We start from the raw sequence: 20,340 nt of genomic DNA, 5'->3' as shown, positions 1-20,340 counted from the left end.
CTTTGATCACCAAGTCAATAATTCTACAAAGAGTTTCTGCAGTTCTTCAACTTCAAGTAAGTGAATTCTCCCACCCAAACCCTAACCCTCTCTCCTCTGTCCGCCATCCTAACAGTCACTTTCCTCTCTTGTTTGGCCTAGTTTTACACCCCAACCCATCGCAAGCTCCCTTAGGCTCTCCAGCCCCTTCCCCTAGACCAAAAGACCGTCGTCTTACAACCGTAGGCCATCCCTGCCCCTCCCTGTTTCTGCACAAGCAGCAGCTCCTCCCCTTGTGTAAACCCTACTTTCCCAACTCTTAAAGCCTTTTCCCCTTCCCTAGAACCACAACCAACCATAGGAAATAACCCCTAAGCCAATTAGCCTATCCAACCTATTTTACCCTAATCTGAAATTTTCTGCAAGTCTTCTTCAACCTTGGACTTCTGCAGAATTTTTAGAAGCTTCATTAAACCTTAGATCAGACTTTCCAAACCCCATTAACCTTTCCAAGACCCTAAGTCCTAAATCTGAAACAAAAAACTAGCGAAGTCAAAACTCTAAAACCCACCAACTGAAACCCATTCTCCAAACCCTAACCTTAGCCGAGTTTTAGTTAACCTAGGATTTGAGCTTCAAATTAAAATTTGAAATCTTATACAATTTCAGATTTGAAATAACAAATCTAGTAGCCTTATAGCCCTTATTTTACTTTGGCCGAAACACCCTAAAATTTGAAGATTTACCCTAGATCTGGGTCTACATCAATGATATTAGAGTTATAAGAACCAGCCGAGGCAGTATTATGGATGAGCGAGAAATAAGCCAATTGCTAAGAAAAATTCTCACTCAAGCAACTGAGGCAAATTTCATGCTTGTAAATTTGGAAGAAAAGTGGGGGATCACCAACCTTTGTAGCTACTCATAGAATTATTAGCCAGTAAGTATCCTCAAAGAAGGGGAGAACCAGTCTCCCATAACCACCAACCAATCCCTTTAGAAGAAGTATAGTGTCCACCCTTAAAAGCAAACCTAGAAGAATCTTCTGATAGTAAAGAAGAGGTGGGAAATTTCTAGTGCCCCTTGTCCCACCTTTATTCCACTCAGAAGGTTCAGATTCTTGTACTCATTAAGTAAGCGAGATAAGACCTTCATGATAAAAAGGAATAGATAAGGACTCAAGGGACAACCTTGTCTTAATCTTCTGGATCCAGAAAACCAATGGTAAGGAGACCCATTCAGCTTAATTGAGAAAGTAGGTGAAGAAATTAGAGCTTTGATAAGTGTGCACCATTTTTCAGCAAAACCAAGAAAATTAAAGAGTTTTACAATAATATCTCTATCAGCTCTATCATAAGCTTTGGACATGTCCAATTTCAAAGCTAAAAACCCAGTCTTGGTTCAAGATGTTTTCATATAATGAAAAATTTCATGGGCAATGATGACATTATCAGTGATTTATCGGTTTACCACAAAGGCCCCCTAGTTTGGGGATATAAAACTGGGAAGAAAGGGTTTCAGTCTCTTAGACAAAATTTTTGCAATGATTTTATAAGACACATTACACAAGCTAATAGGTCTAAAGTTCGATACTTCCTTCAGCTCATCCCTTTTAGGGATAAAACATAATAAAGTATGGTTAACTCTTGAGGGTGGGCATTCATCATGGAAAAAGGATTTAACAAAATTAACCACCTCATCTTTAATTAACTCCCAAAATTTATGAAAGAAGAAAGCATTAAACCCATCCACCCCTGGAGCTTTAAAGGGTCCAAGGGAAAATACAACATTTCTTACCTCTTGAAGATACGGACAAGTTTTGGCATCTAGACTCAAGTGAGTGGTCAAAGAATCTTGTATACCCAACAAGGCACTCAAAGCTGGCCAATACTCCATGGGTATTTTGGTCATTTTCCAAGCCCCCTTTTGGGGATGAACCAAGGAAGGAAAAATCTTTCGGAAGTTGCAACACGAAAAGGGCAGTTGATACAACTTTTACCAAAAATGTCGGTGAAAAATTGCCGATTCATCGTTTTTATCAAAATCTGACGATATTTGGTGATTTTTCGGCGACTATAAAGCTTCATTCATCAGTGTGTTGGGAATCCTTGATCTCCTCTTTCGGAGCTTCTTCTGGTTCTTGTTTAGTTTTGGGTGGTTGCTCAGGAATCGGGGGTTCAGCGGGTTTAGGCGTGGGAATAGAAAGTTTAATAGCATATCGAAGGAGATTATAGTTGTCACTTGTGGGATTAGAAGACCTGAGAGAATTATTGAGCCACTTTGGTACGTAGTTCTTTACCACTACTGATTGGATTTGCTTTGTTCTTCACCACTTCTCTATTCAGAAATCGATCATATCTGAGTCTTCTGACATTATCGATCCTCTCTCCTCTCTCTCTCTCTCTCTGCAAATGTCTTCTAGGGTTTCAGAGATGTAAGATTTCCCTCCTCGTGTGGAACTTCTCTATTTTAGCAATAACAAACAAGGCCACGAAAAGTAGGAGAATGCCTAAAAGAGGAAGTAATTCAATTGTTCTTTTTAATCTGAAATTGTTATAATAAACAATATCTAGATTTCAAGATGCTTTTGCCAAAACATACAGAAATCTGGGTCAAATGTTGCCGAAATTTCACCAATATGTTGGGGGTTCGGTGGTTTCAGCAACCATCGAAACCCAACTTTTCACCAAAATCCGAAACCACCGAAACCCCAACATATCACCGAAAATTCATACATTGGGTTGAGTATGGGTCTTGATAGATTCCCCTCGATCCAAGGGTCAGGGATCTGTTTTTATTTTTCTATTTGAGTCAGTAGTTTAAGAGTTACAGTTCATTCTAGTTAGGGTTGAGTTGTTAGGATAGGGTTCCTTAATTTTAGGAACCTTATCTTAAAGTAGTATAGTCACCCTCCCAGGACCCTCTTTAATAAGAACCAGCAATGGTTAGGGTTGGCTGCCATAGGAGTCTTCCATGGTGCTGTCTTCTGTTGGTTCTTGTAGCTTTGATACCATTGATGCAAACCCCGGGGTCTAGGGTGAGATAACTAGGATTGATTAAGGGCTTTAAGTGTTTCCCCCAAGGGCTTTAGAGGCCAATAATGCTGCTGGGATTGTATTTCAGATCTGAAATTGTATAGGATTTCAAATTTCAGATTTGAAAGTCCAATCCTAGGTGAACTAGAATTCGGCTAGGTTAGGGTTTGGGGTGTGGGGAGGTAACCTGCAGTTTAGAGTTGGTAATATCTCTGTTCTGTAGTTTAGGGACTACTTAGAGGAGGTAAGGGCTGAGGTATGAAGGTTTGAGAATTTTTTGAAGTTCTAAAATTCTACAGCTTCTCAAGGAAGACGATGAAGTGCAGAAAATTTCAAAACTCAATAAAGAAGGCTGGTTTGGGCAAACTGAGGTTAGATCTTGGTTCAGCAGGCTTGGCCGATCCAAAAGAGGGTATAATGGGGTGTTTTGGGGCTGGAATGAGGGAGTCCTAGTTGGCATGGGTTCTGAAAACGTGGAAAGAAGAAGAGACGGCGGTTAGGAGGGAGGGAGGGACTTAGGAAAGGCTGTGATGGGTGGTGGGGGTTGTCCACTTATTGGCTGAAAGCTGGAACTAGTACTTGAAGCCTGAGATGATTGCTGGAATTACTGAAGTGAACTCGAGAGCTTGAGGAAGATGAAGATGCTGTCTGAGAATTTCAGCCCAGGCGGCAAGGGTTTCCTTCCCCACGGCCCAAGCCTCTGTTTAACTCAAATCAACCAATCTACTTTATTCAGAATTAGAAGGCTATTTATACCTTTAATACAAGACTCTTTGACTCGACTTATGATTCTTTAAGTGCTAAGGATCCCACTGTTGACTAACCATTGAACTTGGACTCTTTAACTAATAGGGAATTGGACTCAGGTGGGTCTCATTTTAGGATACTACCACCTTACGCAGACTCTTTCTTAAATTAAACTCTTGCAGCCTCATCTTGCAGTCCACTCTGTTTTCCTCTGTGTTCAATAACTCTTAACCCTAGTTTGGCTTTTGATTTCTGGAAAATTCTGAAAATTCTGCAAATCCAAGGAAGAAGATGGAAGTGCAGGTTTTTGTTTAACTTCAGAAATATGGCTGAGTTGGGGAAAATAAGATTAGGACCGTGTTCTAGGCTTAAGAGTGATCAAAATGTAAGGGAAAAAGGTTCAATTGGGGTTGGGAATATGGCTCCTATTACGTAAGGACTAAAAGCATGGGAAGAAGAAAAGGAAGGGGAAGGGGAGTTGCGATGGGGATGGGGCTGTTTCTAACGTCTGAGAATGAGGGGAAAGGGCTGGGGTCTTCTACTTACTTGAGGATGAGGATCTTGAGTACTTGAATTCTGGACTGAATGCTTGGAAGCTTGAAGATGCTTGATTACTTGAATTAATGCAGCTGGAATGCTTTGAAGAAGATGAAGTTGCTGCTAGAATTTCTAAATTTTGAGAATTACACTCCAGCCCAAGCAGTAAGGGTTTCCTCCCCTTTAATTGAATGAAAATAGAGTTTGAGAATATTGGTTGGTGAAAGTTGTGGGATCCCTGAGAGGGTGACCTCTGGCTGGTTTCGAGTGTTCCTATCTTCAGTTTTGAAAACCATAAACGTCTTAAGCTCACCTGTAGATTTTCCAGCAAGCTCGCCACCATTCAAGTAAGTTAAGACCCCCGCCCAATCTCCTTCAATTGCAGCCATTCCCCAACCCGAACCCTAACCACATTTGCTCGAAGCATTCGAGCAACATTAATTCAAGTAATCAAGCATCTTCAAGCTTCCAAGCATTCAGTCCAACATTCAAGAACTCAGGATCCTTGTCCTCAAGTAGAAGATCCCATCCCCAATCCCCAACCCCCAGCCTTCTCTACTTCTGCCGCAACCCCCAGTCCTTTCCCCTTAAGTTCAGACTTTAGAAATAGCCCCTTCCCATCACAACTCACCCCTTCCCCTTCCCTTCTTTTACCCCACGTCCTCAGTCCTAGCCCTAATAGGAAAATCACATTCCCAGCCCCAATTGAGCCCTTTTCCCTTTCCTTGGGGTTGCCCTTAAGCCTAGAACAGAGTCCTAACATTATTATACCCAAATCTGCCCAGTTTTTGGACTTTAAAAAACCTGCAACTCATCTTCTTTGTGAAGGAGTTGCAGAATTTTCTAAGATTTTCCAGAATTCTTAGAACTCAAACTTAGCCCTAAACCCTTGGAATAGCTTCTGAACTCTTGAACAGCAGGGTTTCAAGTTCTGCCCTCATTTACAGCCAACTCTAGCCCCTTCCTAGCCTTGACTGAAACCCAAACCCCAGTCCTACCTGGTCTAGGATTTTATTTTTCGAGTCTGAATTTAAACTCTTATATAAATTCAGATCTGGGCCTTCAATTTCAGCATACCTGGGCAGTGTTAGAACCTATAAAAACCCTAACCAAAACACCTAGAAACCCTAACCAGTGCTGATTATGATTAAAAAGGGTCCTGGAAGCCAACCCCAGACCGGTTTGCATAAAAAAGCTGATGTGTCTTGGGTTGGCCACCACCCCCTCCCCCCCCCCCCACAAAAAAAAGGGCCCAAGCCTAACTGTAAAACAGGAAGGCTGAATCCATCCGAGGGGTAGAATGGTCAATTCCTACCCCTGGATTGAGCTATAATGAAGACCAAAATCTAGTAAATTAGTTTATTTAGAAGTCTTGAGAGTCAAGTCATGTTGAAAAAGTCCAATTTGTTTGTAATTTGGTTGCTTAGATTATGTTATTTAGGGACTGATGCAAAAACTGTACTATACGACTGTTGCATTGTGCAATCAGAACTCTCGTTTACTTAATATGTAAAGTAAGACTATCTGCTTGGATATCAAAATTAATAACCATTTTCTCAATAAACATTCTTAGAATGTCAAATTCTTTTGAGTTGCTTTACTTTTTAGGTAACATGATACAAAGTCAAAAAGTCACTAACCCACAAGCTGCAGTGGAAAGGGGGCCATCCTCTCATGCTTGCAATTACACTAACCACCTGCTTCATTATGGCATTCTTGCTTTCATCAATCTCAACTTTTGTAAGAACTATAATAAGTTTGCGGTGGCTATAGTATATGTTTCTGACAGGTCCCTAGTATCACGAGTCTACACTCGACAAGGAAAGCAAATCCCTAAATTCTAGGGAAGGAAACGATTGGCAAATTTGAAGAGTCCTATTGTATTCAGGTTACTTTTTAAGATTAGATTGAAGAGTCATATTACATTCAGGTTACTTTTAAAGAGTCCTATTCGAATTCAGGTTACTTTTGAAGAGTCCTATTCGAATTGGGATGATTCTGTTAATTAATATTGTAGGAACGTAATTGCTATAAATAGGGGGACAAGTGAATAGAGAGGATATGGAATGTTTTATGAGAGTTGTTGGGACACCCCCCGGGGGGGGGGGGGGGGGGCCCCCCCCAAAAACCGTTTTTTTTTTTTTTGCATCTTGATGAATTTTTGGGAAATATTATTAGGGTTTTAACAATTGGTATCGAGCATTCACGATCCCGGGAGGGGGCCCCCCTTTTTTCCCGGGGGGGGGGGGGGGGGGGGTTGGGGCCCTTCCTGGGGGACGAAAGAGCAGGGTTGGGGGTGGCGACCAACACGAAGGAGAGGCACTTGACGGATCTATCACAAGAATTGGACGGATTTTCTTGGATGGGATTCAAAGAAGCCCCGAGGTGTGAGTTTAGCGACAGGAGACCCCTTGCACCCAGAATTACTCGAATGAAGGTGGTGTAGGCTAAGCAAGGGAAAGATCTATACACAGCTCACAGACTGCAAGATTAAGTGTTCTATTTTTTTACGCTTTCTCTAATTATGGCATTCTATCCCCTTCAGAGAAGCCCTATATTTTATTTAACTTCCAATGCAGAAGCTAGGCGTCCAGCATTAAGAAAAGCTTTGAGAACCAAATCCATCTCAACAAGCAATGTCTTCATCTGGAGCACCCACTAATCTAGATGTTGAGATTGTCTGCTCAGATCCTGGCCTATTTAAGAACCCAAAGAACAAGCAGAAAGTTGAAGCATATGTGGACTAATGTGAAGGAAAGTAGGGTTTACTTTCTCCAAATGGACTTTCTACCATACCATTCCAGCAAATGCAGCCCAGTGACCATACTAAAATGCCATGTTTGATGAGATCAGTAGAGCTAGGAGTGGTATGCAAGGGCCAACCCCATATTAAATCTACAATGTATACTTGCCACATCACAAGAAAACTTGAACACATACATTGATGGTCTTAAGCTTATAAAGGCATTATGGGGTGATGGTTATGTGTGATGGGGTGAGTGGTCCAACTAGACAGTCCATCATCAATTTTATGTTGAATTGTCTTGAGAGGACAGTGTTCTTCAAATCAACTGATGCATCCAAAAAGAAAAGGAATGTGAAGTACATTTATATGTTGTTGAAGGATGTGGTGAAAGAGGCATGGACAAAATTTGGTCAAAATTATCGAAATTTTGACTTATATCTGCAAAATTTGAAAACGAAATGGAACTACAGATTTTTCCCCGAAGTGATATGTTTAGGCCAAAATGTACAAGGATTTCGGTCGAAACATACCAAAATTTGGGTACCGATATGTTTCTGTTGAAACGTTATTTTGGCGGGTTATAAATCACAAGTTTTGTGTGAAAGGTCGAGCTTTCGCAAGTTTTGCCTCTATTGCCAATGGATATTTTGACTAGTTTCAGGAAGAAGAATTTTATTTTTTATTTTTCTTGCTTTCATCCCTCATTTCACCTAATTTCTAGAACTCCATTTCATTCACACACTAGATTTGGTCCTCCATTGGTGGATTTCTCAAATCTTGCAAGGTGAGTAACCAACTTCCCCATTTTTTTTATTTTTGTTTTGTTTGTGCCTTAAATCTTCTTGGATTGCTTCCAAATTTAAGTATGTTTACTCTAGAATTTTGATCCATGAATTTTTAATGTCAAAATTAATTTTTGGTTCTTCCTAGTATTTTTTTCATTTTTCTGTTATTAAAAATTATTTTATAAATTATGCATATTGCTAAAAATATGTATGTATAGTAGATGTATGAACTTCAAATTAATGTATGTGAGACATCATTTTGCTGTGATGGTAATGAATCAATTTTTGTGTGTTAATTATCTATTTTTTTTTATTTGAAAGATATTTAAATAAGTTTACAAATATTTAACTATTAAAAAAATACTAATTAATTCCTGTTTTAAATTTAAAAATAGGAGAGTATTAGTCGAAGCATGTATGTAATTTTTGGAGCATGTCGTAGAGCTTTTTAAGGTACTTAGTGTGTATTTTATATATATTTTAAATTATTTAGATACTAAAAATACTAATTAATTTTTGTTTAATATTTAAAAATAGAAGATTAGTATTAGAAGCATGTATGTAATTTTTGGAGCATATTATGGAGCTTTCTAACATAGTCTGTCTTCTTGTATTAGGCACTCTCTTTTAAAGATGTCAAACATAGCTTGACAACACAGGAGGCCACTGACAGCTAGAAGAAAGAAGAGTGAATGTAATTACTGCAAGAAACAAATAGGATAAGATGGGGCCACTAGACTGAAGGTTCATATAGGTGGGTGAGATAAAAATGTCACAGGATGCACCAAGGTGCCCTTAAAGGTGAAGAAGGCAATGACCTTATATTTGTCGAGGGGAAAGCAAAAAATGAAAGAGAAGGGAATACGGGGGAACCAGTTTGAGGATGCATGCCTAGATGATCTTCCAGAGCCAAGAGAGCAGGATTTTGATCTATAGGAGCTAGGGGAGTATGGATGTGACCCTAACCCAGAGTCCGCATAGATGAGGAGGGCGATGATGATGAACAGGGAGCAAGTGAGGATTGATTACATAAGGAGGCAGCAGAGGGCTATAGGTAGTGGGTCCTTTAGAGAGCCAACAAATATGGGAGGCACACACAGCTCCCAAGTCCCTTTGAGGAGAAGCCAAAGCAAAATCCTGCTCTCCAAGTATTGAGATTCTTCGTAATGATCCAACCTTATTTAGGAGGCCTAAGCAAAAGCAGAGAAAGTTGAAGCACTTATGGGGGAATGTGAAGGAGAAAGTGGGGATAGCTTTCTCCAAGTAGGCTATATACCATAGTATTCCAACACATACAGCCCAAGGGCCCTACTATAAGGATATGATTGAGGAGATAGCTAGGGCTGGGAGTAGTGTATAAGGGCCTACCCACATGAGATATATAATGTCTATTTGCCTAAGCACAAAGAGGACTTAAATGAGTACATCAATGGATTGAAGCCTATGCGGGCTTATTATGGAGTGACTATGATGGTTGATGGTTGGACTGGTCCCATTAGACAAAACATCACCAATTTCATATTGATTGTGATGGGAGGACATTGTTCCTCAAGTTAGTAGATGCATCCAGTGAGAAAACGGATACAAAAACATTTACAAATTATTGAACCAAGTGGTGAAGGAGGTTGGAGTGGAGAATGTGATCCAAATTGTGACTCGTAATGGCTCCATCTATAAGAAAGTTGGGTTGAAAATGATGGAGAACCCAGGTATCAAAACATGCTTCTACTTCTAATATTAATTTTATTTTTAACTACATATTACAATATTATATTACATATACTGATATACATTTTATGACTTTATATTGATGTCTTGATGGATAGATATAGGCTCTTTTGGACTCCATGTGTTTCTCACTGCATTGACCTAATGCTAAAGGACATAGGAAAGGTTAAGCTTTTAAAAAAGATCGTGGAGCAAGCCTGACAAGTTAGCACCATTATCTATACCCACACCTATGCACTAAAGATGATGAGGGATGAGGGACAAGTGTCTAAAGCCAAGCATAACCAGATTTGCTACCAATTGGATAGCACTACAGAGCTTTGAGAGTAGGAAGACTGGCCTTAAGAGCATGTTTGCATCTTGGTTTAGTTGGGAGGGCTCTTCATCTAAAAGAAGAAAGAGAGCATAGTTGACCATACTCGATGACAGTCTTTAGAATAATAATGGTAAATTAACAAAGAAGACCTACTATACCACACATGTGGGCTGCAGTAGATAGGATGAAGCAGCAAGTTGTTCAGGTCTACTCACACAGCAACAAGAAAATCCTCGACATCATCCAAGTTAGATGGGAGTCTATGTTGCAGCTTCCATTATATAAGGCTAGTGAGTTGTTAAGTTTAGAAATCAATTCAATTTTTATCCTATTATCAATTTATCACACTATTAAGTATTGACTTATTCCCTCTTATTTTTGCTTTTTCTTACACAACATACTATCTAAATCCCAAATACCATTACAAAGACATGCTTGAGATGAGGCAAGATTTGATAGATGCCGTCCAAATTATATTGGAGAGGTTGGAACCTGATCCATCTAAACAGGCAGTCATCCTTATGGAGGTGAGATTGTGATTTGATATTCATAATTCATAATTTACACTAAATTATGAAGTAATTTAAGTATTAACCTAGTTATTGTTTTTTTTTTCCTCTATATATTATAGATGAAGGCATTTAGGGATGCCATTGGGAGTTCCAGTCGTTCCGTGGTAATCCGCCTCTGAGGGTAAGTTAATTCATTATATATTTAATTACTTATATTCTATCTTTGAGCATTGTATATATGTTATCTTAGAACAAAGTGTGTGTTTTGTTGTTTTATAAATTGTTTTTACATGCTTTTAATTATCTAAGGATTATTCTAATGATTGATTATTTGGGAACATTCACTTATGTATTTGAGTGTTGTAGCTTAAATGGCAACTAGTGGGAATGGCACTGGTAGTGGGGCCTAGGACATTGCTTGGCAGCATGGGATTCGTTGATTGCCGACAAGAAAAAAATCTTGATGGAAGTATTGCCTCAAGACCTTGAATTTTAGTGGTTTAATCAGATTAAAGCAACACTTGGTTGGTGGCTACAAAGATGTTGCCAAGTGTCCCAAGGCTCCTTATGAAGTGCAACAAGCAATTGCAGCAATGTTAAAAGGGAAGGAGATAAATAAAGGATGATCGGGCACAAAAGCAAAGGGAATTTGAGGATACAATGCTATAAAGACCTTTTGTTGACGTTGATGAGGAGTCAGACGACAATGAGGAAAGGAGAAGGAGACTAGGTATTAAGTCATAGTCCGAATGGAGATAGATGAAGGCTGGAATGGAAGCTAGCAGACAATCCTTACATTTTGAGAATGTGAGGTAGTATGAACAGACAAGAGGAGCAGGTGGTTTGGGGTCAAGGGCATCCATGCCACCTAGACATAGTTTTCACGGAAGTAGGGGAAGTAGGAGGACTAAAAGGAAGAGGAAGACTGCACATTACAATGCCACATTTGGCCAAGATCCTACCTCTTCAGGCATTAAGCACCTATCAATGAAGCATCCCATATATGTTTGCTAGAGGTAAAGAAGTCTGTAGGGAGGAGGAAGCTAGGTTGGCGATCAGCAAATTCATGCTCTACAACAATATTGCAACCAATGTAGTCAACACACCATACTACCAAGGGATGACCAATGCAGTTGCAAGGGCAGGTGTAGGGGTTGAAGGCCTAACAACTTTGGAAGTGATTAATAAATATTTACCAAAAGTGAAGAAGGAGGTGGAGGAATACATTGGTTCATTGAAGGAACGATGGGCAACATATGGTGTTGCTATCATGGCTGATGGATGCTGGTCCTACTAAACAGTCTATCATTAATTTCATAGTGAACTGCAATAGAAAGACAACCTTCCTTAAGTTAGTGGATGCCTTAAATAAAATCAAAGATGCTGACTACCTTCACAAGCTTCTTAGGCAGGTGGTCTTCGAGGTAAGGCCAAACAACATTGTCTAAATTGTCATGGATAATGGTGTTAATTTCAAGAAAGCTGGTGAAATGTTGATGAAGAAGAAGAGTAGGATCCACCTCTTTTGGACACCATGTGCAACACTCAATTGATCTCATTTTGAAGGACTTAGGAAAGAGGAAGTCGATCAATGGTGTGGTTGAGAGGGCGAGAAGGGTCAGTAATTTTATTTATAACCATGGTTATATGCTGAAGATGATGAGGAACCACTGTAAGGGTGATTTAATCAAGATTGGATTGACTCGATTCACCACCAACTATGTGGCTCTGAAAAGCTTCTAGAAGAAAAATGGTGAGTCTTCAGCATATGTTTGCAAGTGAGGAATGGCTTAGTTGGCATGGATCTAGCCATCCTGATGCAGTAGTAGTCCAATGAACCATTGCTGATGATTCCTCCTAGAGGTAGTTGAATAGGACAGTGGGCATTTTAGAGCCTATTATGTTTGTTTTAAGGATGGTGCATTCGGAGAAGAAGCCCACAATGGCCCATATATATGCTACCCTTCAGCAAATGAAGGAGTTGGTTAGTGTTGCTGCCCCTTCCTCCTTCAAATCCTAAGAGAGGATCATTGATGATAGATGGGAATTGCACTTAATGCATCCTTTGCACTTGGCTGGTGAGTCACTTTTAAGTTTTTGTTTTATACTTTAATTTACATTGTTATAATTTATAACAAGTAAACAACTTATTTACTAACCAAATTTTTTATTTTCACAATACAAGCTTACTACCTCAACGCAAAGTACCACTACAAGAATTATCTAGGGCTTAATGTAAAGTTGATGAATGCGGTGCAAAACGTGGTGGAGAAGCTCATGCTAGATCCCGTCATGTAGGGGACAATTAATGGAGAGGTGAGAACTTATTCATTTGTTTCTTCAGCTTCTTGTATTATTGCATATACAATACAATAATTGAACAGTTGGTGTACAGATCAGGGAGTTCAATAATGCCTCTGAGAGTTTTGGAAAGCCTTTTGCGGTTGCAACTAGGCATAAAACTGATCCTATTAAGTAGTCCATTACTATAAGGGATAAGTCCATAAGACAGAGTAAGACTATAACCTATAATTTATATAAGTTATAAGTATTAAGAATTAAGATTTATTTAATGCATTCTTATATTTGGTTATGCAGCTAATTGGTGGGTGTTATATGGATTTACTTTGCCAAATCTCAGAGACATAGCAATTAAGGTCCTCTCACAGACTTGCTTATCCTCTGGTTGCGAGAGGAACTAAAGCACATTCTCTCTCATCCATAGTAAGGTACGGAACAAATTGGGGAGTAAGAGGCTCGAGGGCTTAGTGTATGTGCTTTACAACATGAGGTTAAGAGTAGGGCACATACAAGATGATATAGATGACCAAGGTCAAGAACCAATCGAGTTGACTGATATATTCCACGAGCCCCCTGCAGAGGATGAGGAGGATGATATTAGTGGGTTAGGGATCGGGGTGGCCCACTACTAGATGGGTCAGGAGGGCAACTGGATTCTACTATTGCTGCTAAGGGTGTCAATTGTGTACCGAAGCCGTTATACAGTACCAAACCACACCGTTTTCAAATTTGGTACGGTATGTTCCGAAACCGTTTTTTGAATTCGACACGATACGGTTTCTCTTTTAGGTAGTATACCGTCAATATGTATCGAATTATCGTATACCGAATTTGACACCCTTATATCTAGGTTGGTTTGGGCCCAATTTAAGGCCCAATCCATCTTGACATTACTCCTGGGTTGGATCCAATTGTTAAGAGAAAAAGAAAAATAAACTTCAAATAAAGAAAGCTTAGATTGAAAGTATACTCTATGAAGAATATAAGTATATTGTTCTTCTTCTTCATATATTGTGAATCTAAACTGTTAAAATATTAACTAAAAGACCATGTTACACAACCAATACCATTAACACTCTTAGGTTGTAAGTGAAGAAGATTAGAAGAATGGGTTTTTTTTAAACCGAAATTATACTGTACCATATATTAAACCTTACCGTTTTTCTTGTACCGATTTTGTACCAAAACTGTATCGATCCATTTTTAAAAATACTGTTTTCACACCGTACCATATAAATTCAGTACGGCACGGTTTCGTATGAGGATTTAAAATTTGTTACGGTACTATGTCGTACCGAATTATTGGTACCGTACCGAATTAACACCCTTAATTGCTGCTGCCATAGGCCCAAATGTTGTGGCTGAGCACATGTCTTCTGATGAGGTGGTCAGGCTCTTGTAGTTGTATTAACAGGACCAAGTGTACCATTTGTGGAGCCACCTGGTTGACTTGAGACAGCTAAGGTGAGCTTTAGTAGTGGGAGTTCAGATGATGTCAATAATACCATCCCTCCAAGTCATCCTTCTAGTTATGGAGCCAGTCAGGCTGGTGGTGTTGCTGGTGGAAGTCAGGCTAGTCAGCAAACAGAGTCACCTCCACCAGGTCCGAGTCATCCGACACATGTGACACAAGATATGGACTGCGGTTCCTCTGCCGCTTAGACTTATACTAGGAGTAGGAAGACCAGATCAAACTAGGGATAGAGGAATGATGATGTGAGCATGCATGATCTTGTATCAAACATGGGGAGCATTAGCATAAATCTAATCACAATGGTTCACAACAATAGAGTTTGGCCAGTTGGCAGTCATCAAAGTACCTATATGGGGATCACACCACCGGTTCAGATTATATTGGGTACTCTTCTTATGGAAATTATGTTATTCCTCAAGAACCTGCACCTGGAGAGTATGCATATGGGAATGAAGGTGGGCTGTTGGCTGAATGATTTAGAAACCCCTACCCATATATTCAGCAGCAGCACGAACAACAAGAACAACAATGGCTCTTTCACCCACCCACGATTGACGATTACCCTAAAGTGCTATCCCTCCAATATGTTGACATGGAGACATAACGGAGCCACATAAACCGATATGTGACATACTACGGTGATGAGTTGACTTGGGAGTCATATGTGGCCATAATTTAGAATCAGTTGATGGAGAATGCTTAGTGATACCAAGTTACCAACAAGTAAACCAATCATCAAATTTCAATATTCAAACTTGAGACTTTGACATGTGCAATTGTGTTACTTATGTACAACTAATGTAGTACTCTAAGTCCTTACCATTGATTTCAATTGAATATGTGAGGTGGCTTTATATTTTTATTTATAGGCATGAAGGACAATAGTATTGTGTGGCAACATAAAGTCCCTACGGATCCAAGAGGCCAGAGGAGCATATACAACTACCGCAAGAGAGCCCTCTATGAAGGAAAACGCCGATACGAGCAACACTTGGCTAGTGGGTATTGTGATACAGCCATGTGTCGTGTTGTCCCTACTCCTATGAGGGAATATATGGTAGCCCACCTCATGGAGATGGAGGGCTGACGTGTAGCTACCAGTGTACGTCATGGTCGTGGTGTTGCTAGAGCTGGTGGTGGAGCTGATGCTGGAGAGCTTGGAGTTGGTGGTGGAGTAGCTAAAGAAGATCTTGATTGAATTTTTGTAATTTGATCCCATATTCTCATCCACGACTCTTGCATGGTGCCCCTCTGTCCTCCCTTTCTGAGAGGTGATCCGCCAATCCTTTTTCAACCTCAAGGCGGTTTTTCAAAGCCAGCAAGAAAAGAGATCTTTCTCACCATTAACCTCGAGCCTTGGCATAGTACAGAGATTGAATCCTCTACATATGGATTATGATTTATGACTTACTAGCTACTAAAACTTCTAATGGTTGTAAATTTTGAAGACATTGAAGTTCTTTGATGTATTTGGTAGTTGATACACTAGATTTTCATTTATATGCATTAAATGTTCTACATTACATTTTGTCTAACCTTGAATTCCCCAATCGTGCAGCATTTAGGTTTCACACATAGGTTTAACTTAGAAAATATACTTAAGGTTATTTCTCACAAATCCAAGGCCACCAATGTGTTCAACAAATCTTCAATAGGCTAAATACCAAGTTTCAGCCCAGCTGAGATCCTAAAATCTACTGAGATGGGCCACAGAGTTGATGCCAAAAAGATCATACATCTCAACTGAGATCTCACCATCTCGGTCGAGTTCTCGGTTTTTCAAAGTGGCGAGCTCTCACTCAAGAGCTAGATCTTTTACCATGAAGTGACTAACATCAAGAAGATGGAAACTCTTTTTCTTCCAACCAAAATGGCAATAAAAAGCTAGGAGAACCCCATCGACTTCAAGCAGTAGTGGTAAACCAGGATAGGTAGCAGCAAGAAATTGCTCAACTAACAAAAACAACAGCATAACCCAAAAACAGGGTAAGAAGCAATGCAAATAAACCTGAACTAACCAAGGCTATAAATAGCCAATTAACTGAGGCATAGCAGCAACTACCCTAAAATTAGAGACCAATCAAGTAAGATCAAGGGCATCTGAAGGGCAGATTTCAGATCACAAGAAAAAAAAAACTTCTAAAACGGGTTCCACCAACTATTTTGGGCGTACTTTTTGAGGAGAAGACCACGGAACTACTCCTATTATGCATTGAGCTCTTGTAATAAGTAGCAGAACAGGTGTTTAACATCCTGCCATCTTCATGAGACTGGAAGACACTGCACAGATTTTTGAATAAATCTCAAAATATGCTACTGCAGCAGGCATGAATTAGATGCAGAACAAGATCTTGAAGATTCAGTTCTTCATTTAGTTTGTTGTCTGATTCAAAAGCAACCAAACTAAGCAGCAACTGTTGTGACAGATGAAGAAGGGAAAGAAACAAGGGAGAAGAGAAAGAAGAATAGACACTACTGTGGATTCTCAAAACTGCAGGGAAAAATTACCAACCCATGCCTCAATTTAGCGCTCTAATACCATGTTAGAAATCACACACTTAGAATCAATTCAGTCACAACAATTACAGGAGAAACAAAGAAAAAGAAGTGGAAGAAGAAGAGAGAAAACAGAACCACTTCCCTGCAATTCTGGACCAGACCTCTCTAGAATCACTGGCACCTCTTATTTATAATAAAAACCTTCAAGTTACATGCTTGGAGGACAAGTAAACTTCCTCCCAAAAATAGAAACAAAGTTACAAAGAAAGAACAGACCAAACTAGCAAGAGAATCTGTCCAAAAAGGAAAGAAACACAAAAAGTAAGCTGAAATTAGAAAGTAATTGAAAAGGAAACTTCTAAAGTCTAGATTCTTGCACACCAAGTAACCACCACTCTAACTGACAGCACCAAGGAGTCTTCTCTAAAAATAGAAACTCAATTACTTGAGCACCTAGGTAACTCAATTCTCAACTCTCAACAACATTCATTTGATAGCTGAAACCAAACTTAGGCAAATAATGCTGCATATAAAAAAAAAATTCTACATAATCATACATGGGAAAGAACCCCAAATTACTCCATTAGATTGAAGCAATATTTTATTTTAAAGTATTGCTTTGAGGTATAAAGGCCACAACTGTTGACAATTATATATTATTACATAAATTTTTTAGATGAATAAAAAATTCATTACCAAAGTGGGGAGGAAAATACAAAGAAAACCAAGACTGCTCAATATGCGGCACCAAGCCTTACAAACCTAAAAGGGTGCACAAAAAGAAAGAGGATACGAAGCATTAGGCAATAACGGACCAAAGTACAAGGCCAAGAGGCTGCGCAGAACTGAGCCAAACCTAGAAAGCTAACTATTTCTTTTTCTTCTTGACACAGCAAGGATAGCAAAGCATTGAATTAGTGTTGACATTATAAGCCCTAATATCAGAAATCTCATAAGAGGTTACAGTGAGTGCAAAATCTTCATCTTCATCGTGACCAGATCTTTAAGAGAGTAGACTTTAGAAGCTTTGCATCAATCAGCAGAAGTAGCACAACAGAGGTGTCAGGGGCAGGGGAGGAGGGCTCGGGCTGGCTCTCAGCATGGGGAGAAAGAAGCAGGAAGAAAAGAAGATAGAGGAAGAGTAGGTGGAAGCTAGGAGGAGAGAGAGAGAGAGGACGAGAGATAGAATGAGAGAGACGAAACATGCAGAGTCCCCCTTCTCCTAGAGGGATACACATGCTTTGACTCCCAGCTATTCTCAGGTAAAAGAGAGAGAACAAAGAGAGGAAAGAAGAGAAAGAGAGAAAGAAGGTAGAGAGGGAAGAGAGAGACAAAAAGGTGGAACATAGATCACTTATCCTGGTAGCCATCTCAGGCAGATTAGAGGGAGAAGGAAGAGAGTGTGTGAAAGAGAACTAGAGAGACAGTGAGAGAAAGAGCAAGAGAGAGTGACAAAAAGAAGAGAGGGAAAGACAGTGAAAGAGAAAGATAGAAAGAGGATGAGCAGTAACCTGCTTTGGCCCCTGGCCATCTCAATCAGATAGACAAGAAAAGAAGAGAGGGGTCGAGAGAGACAGAAAGAGACAAAACGAGAGAGAAGATCCTGAGAGGGAACATAAGGCAGAGAGAGACATGGAAGTAGATCTTGCCCTTAGCCGCCAGAGAGCAGCCTGAAATCACTTGGGAATGATGATAGAGAAGAAAGGTAAAAAGGGTCTAGGGATTGAAATCTGCCAATCCATCTCCCCCCCACCCGCACCAAGTCTCCTTAGGCTGCGTTTGTTTGCTGGAATAAAGGTGGGGTGGGAAAAAAGGGGTGGGAAAATTCTTGAAAAAAGTGTAGATTTCTCACTTTTCCTTTAAATCCCAAAATGGTAGATTGTTTGGTTACTTGGGATGTGGCAGCCCAACTTTCCCACCCCATGCCATTTTAGAACCCCACATATTTGGTGGGAAAGTTGGGAAAAGTAAAAAGTGGGACCCATCCTATCACTTTTCCACAAAACCCTTTCCTTTCCTTTCCTTCTCCCTCACCCCACTACACATGGGACCCACATGTTTTTTTTCCCACCCCTTTTTTCCCACCCCACCTTTGCAAAGGTTGGTTTGGTTGCCTTTTATCCAGGGCCCTCCATTGCCTTGGTTCGCAGATCCACCATGACAACTACAACATTAATGCTGCAATTCATTGGTGCTGGCACTCACCCTTTGCAACTTGAGCGTGGGCCTTTGACGGAGAAAGAAAGAACTCATTGATGCAATTTGGGCTTAAGCATTGGACAATGGAGAGAGAGAGAGAACTTGACACTGCAACTCAAACTCATGGCTTGATCATTTGAGGATGTTTGGTTAAAATATAAAAAGAGAGAGCTAGAAGGTGAAGGCTGTTAGAGTTTAGGGCTCAATCAGGGATTCAAGGGTCTTCAATTTGGGAATTTGGAACCATGGGTGTTTGGGATCTTATGTTTTAACGTGCTATTTATTTATTCTTCTTTAAACAAGGTTTGTTGTTCTGTTTATAGATTTAAACGCATGTTACACATCTTCAATATTCCACTCATAAAGATTGTTGTTCCATTGGCCTAAAATGAAGGTGTTGTCATTGTTGGCAACTTAAGTGGGTTTTGATATGGTACAGCAACACACAAAAAGGTTCCGAGAGAAAGAATCCAATTCAAATAAAGAAAACTCAAGAATCCCGTTTTTGAGGGTCTCTGTCCAGTTTTGATCAACCTCTTCATCAGATGGTCATCCAGTGTCCGATTGAGCCGATTTTTGGAGGAGAGCTTCACGACTTCTTGATCTTCAAATCCAACGGTGTGATTGTTCATTGGAGATCTCGAAGTTAGTCCAATTTGTACGTTAAAACACTCCTTGTTTAAGTCAGATAGGAACTCTGAGTTTGATTCAAACTCTGAGTTAAATTAATCTATAAAAGGAGAGCAAACTCCAGCAAAAGAGAGGACGTTTTGAGGAGCTTGGGAATAGTGTGGAGGTCGAACCAGAAGACGTTGGTTGGCTATGGAGATCTGAAGCTTGGGAATAAGAAGTCTTTTGTTTTGCTGAACAAGAAAGAAAGTGAAAGAGAAGAAAAGAGAAGCAGCAGAAGAAAAGAAGGGAACATGGTTGTATGGCTTTTTTAAAGAGAGAAAACTGAAAAAGATTGAAAAGAAAAAAAAAAGAGTTGGAGAAAAAGAGAAACAAGTATTGTTACCATGCATCTTACACAAGTTGAGGTAACCCGTATTCACAAGTGATTGTCTATTATTTTCGAGGTTATGTTTAGTGATGAAGAATCTATCTCATGAATGTAATTTGGGGAGCTTGAATTATTGGTTTACATTGTGACCTAGCAAGTTGGAGCTTGTCTAGGGGGTTGGGGTTGGTGCCTTTGTCTGAATTGCATTTTAGACTATAACAGGGATTGGTGTTCCTGGACTGTTGTAGCAGTCAAAATAATGTGACCTAGCAAGTTGGAGCTTGTCTAGGGGGTTGGGGTTGGTGCCCTTGTCTGAATTGCATTTTAGACTATAACAGGGATTGGTGTTCCTGGATTGTTGTAGCAGTCAAAATATCTAAGAGTGTATTGAGTAATATACGAAACCCTAGGTAGGGTATTATTCCGTGGATGTAGGCAATTTGGCCGAACCACGTAAACTCTGGTGCATTGCGTTTTTGTTT

The 20,340-nt window shown here is 39.8% G+C and overlaps 1 pseudogene across 5 annotated transcripts in view; it reads left to right on the top strand.

Moving 5' to 3' along the window:
- Positions 1–20,340, top strand: part of LOC149028483 (pentatricopeptide repeat-containing protein At5g15010, mitochondrial pseudogene) — a 37,704-nt pseudogene that overhangs the window by 4,558 nt on the left and 12,806 nt on the right. Inside the window, exons 2-3 of one of the 5 annotated variants that reach the window (XR_016170229.1) lie at positions 8,447–10,400; positions 10,505–10,566. The exons of 2 other annotated variants lie outside the window; for them this stretch is intronic. The product of XR_016170229.1 is annotated as a pentatricopeptide repeat-containing protein At5g15010, mitochondrial pseudogene, transcript variant X2 (transcript). Of the gene's footprint in view, positions 1–8,446; positions 10,567–20,340 lie in introns of all 5 variants that reach the window. 2 more of the 5 variants (XR_016170230.1, XR_016170227.1) reach the window with 2 other exon arrangements.

This window comes from Hakea prostrata, chromosome 1, assembly GCF_041222555.1.
Source record: "Hakea prostrata isolate BN-2017 chromosome 1, UWA_Hpros_2, whole genome shotgun sequence".
Taxonomy (NCBI): domain Eukaryota; kingdom Viridiplantae; phylum Streptophyta; class Magnoliopsida; order Proteales; family Proteaceae; genus Hakea; species Hakea prostrata.
The sequence above is the reverse complement of the archived record's forward strand: the minus strand, read 5'-3'. Positions and strand labels throughout refer to the sequence as shown.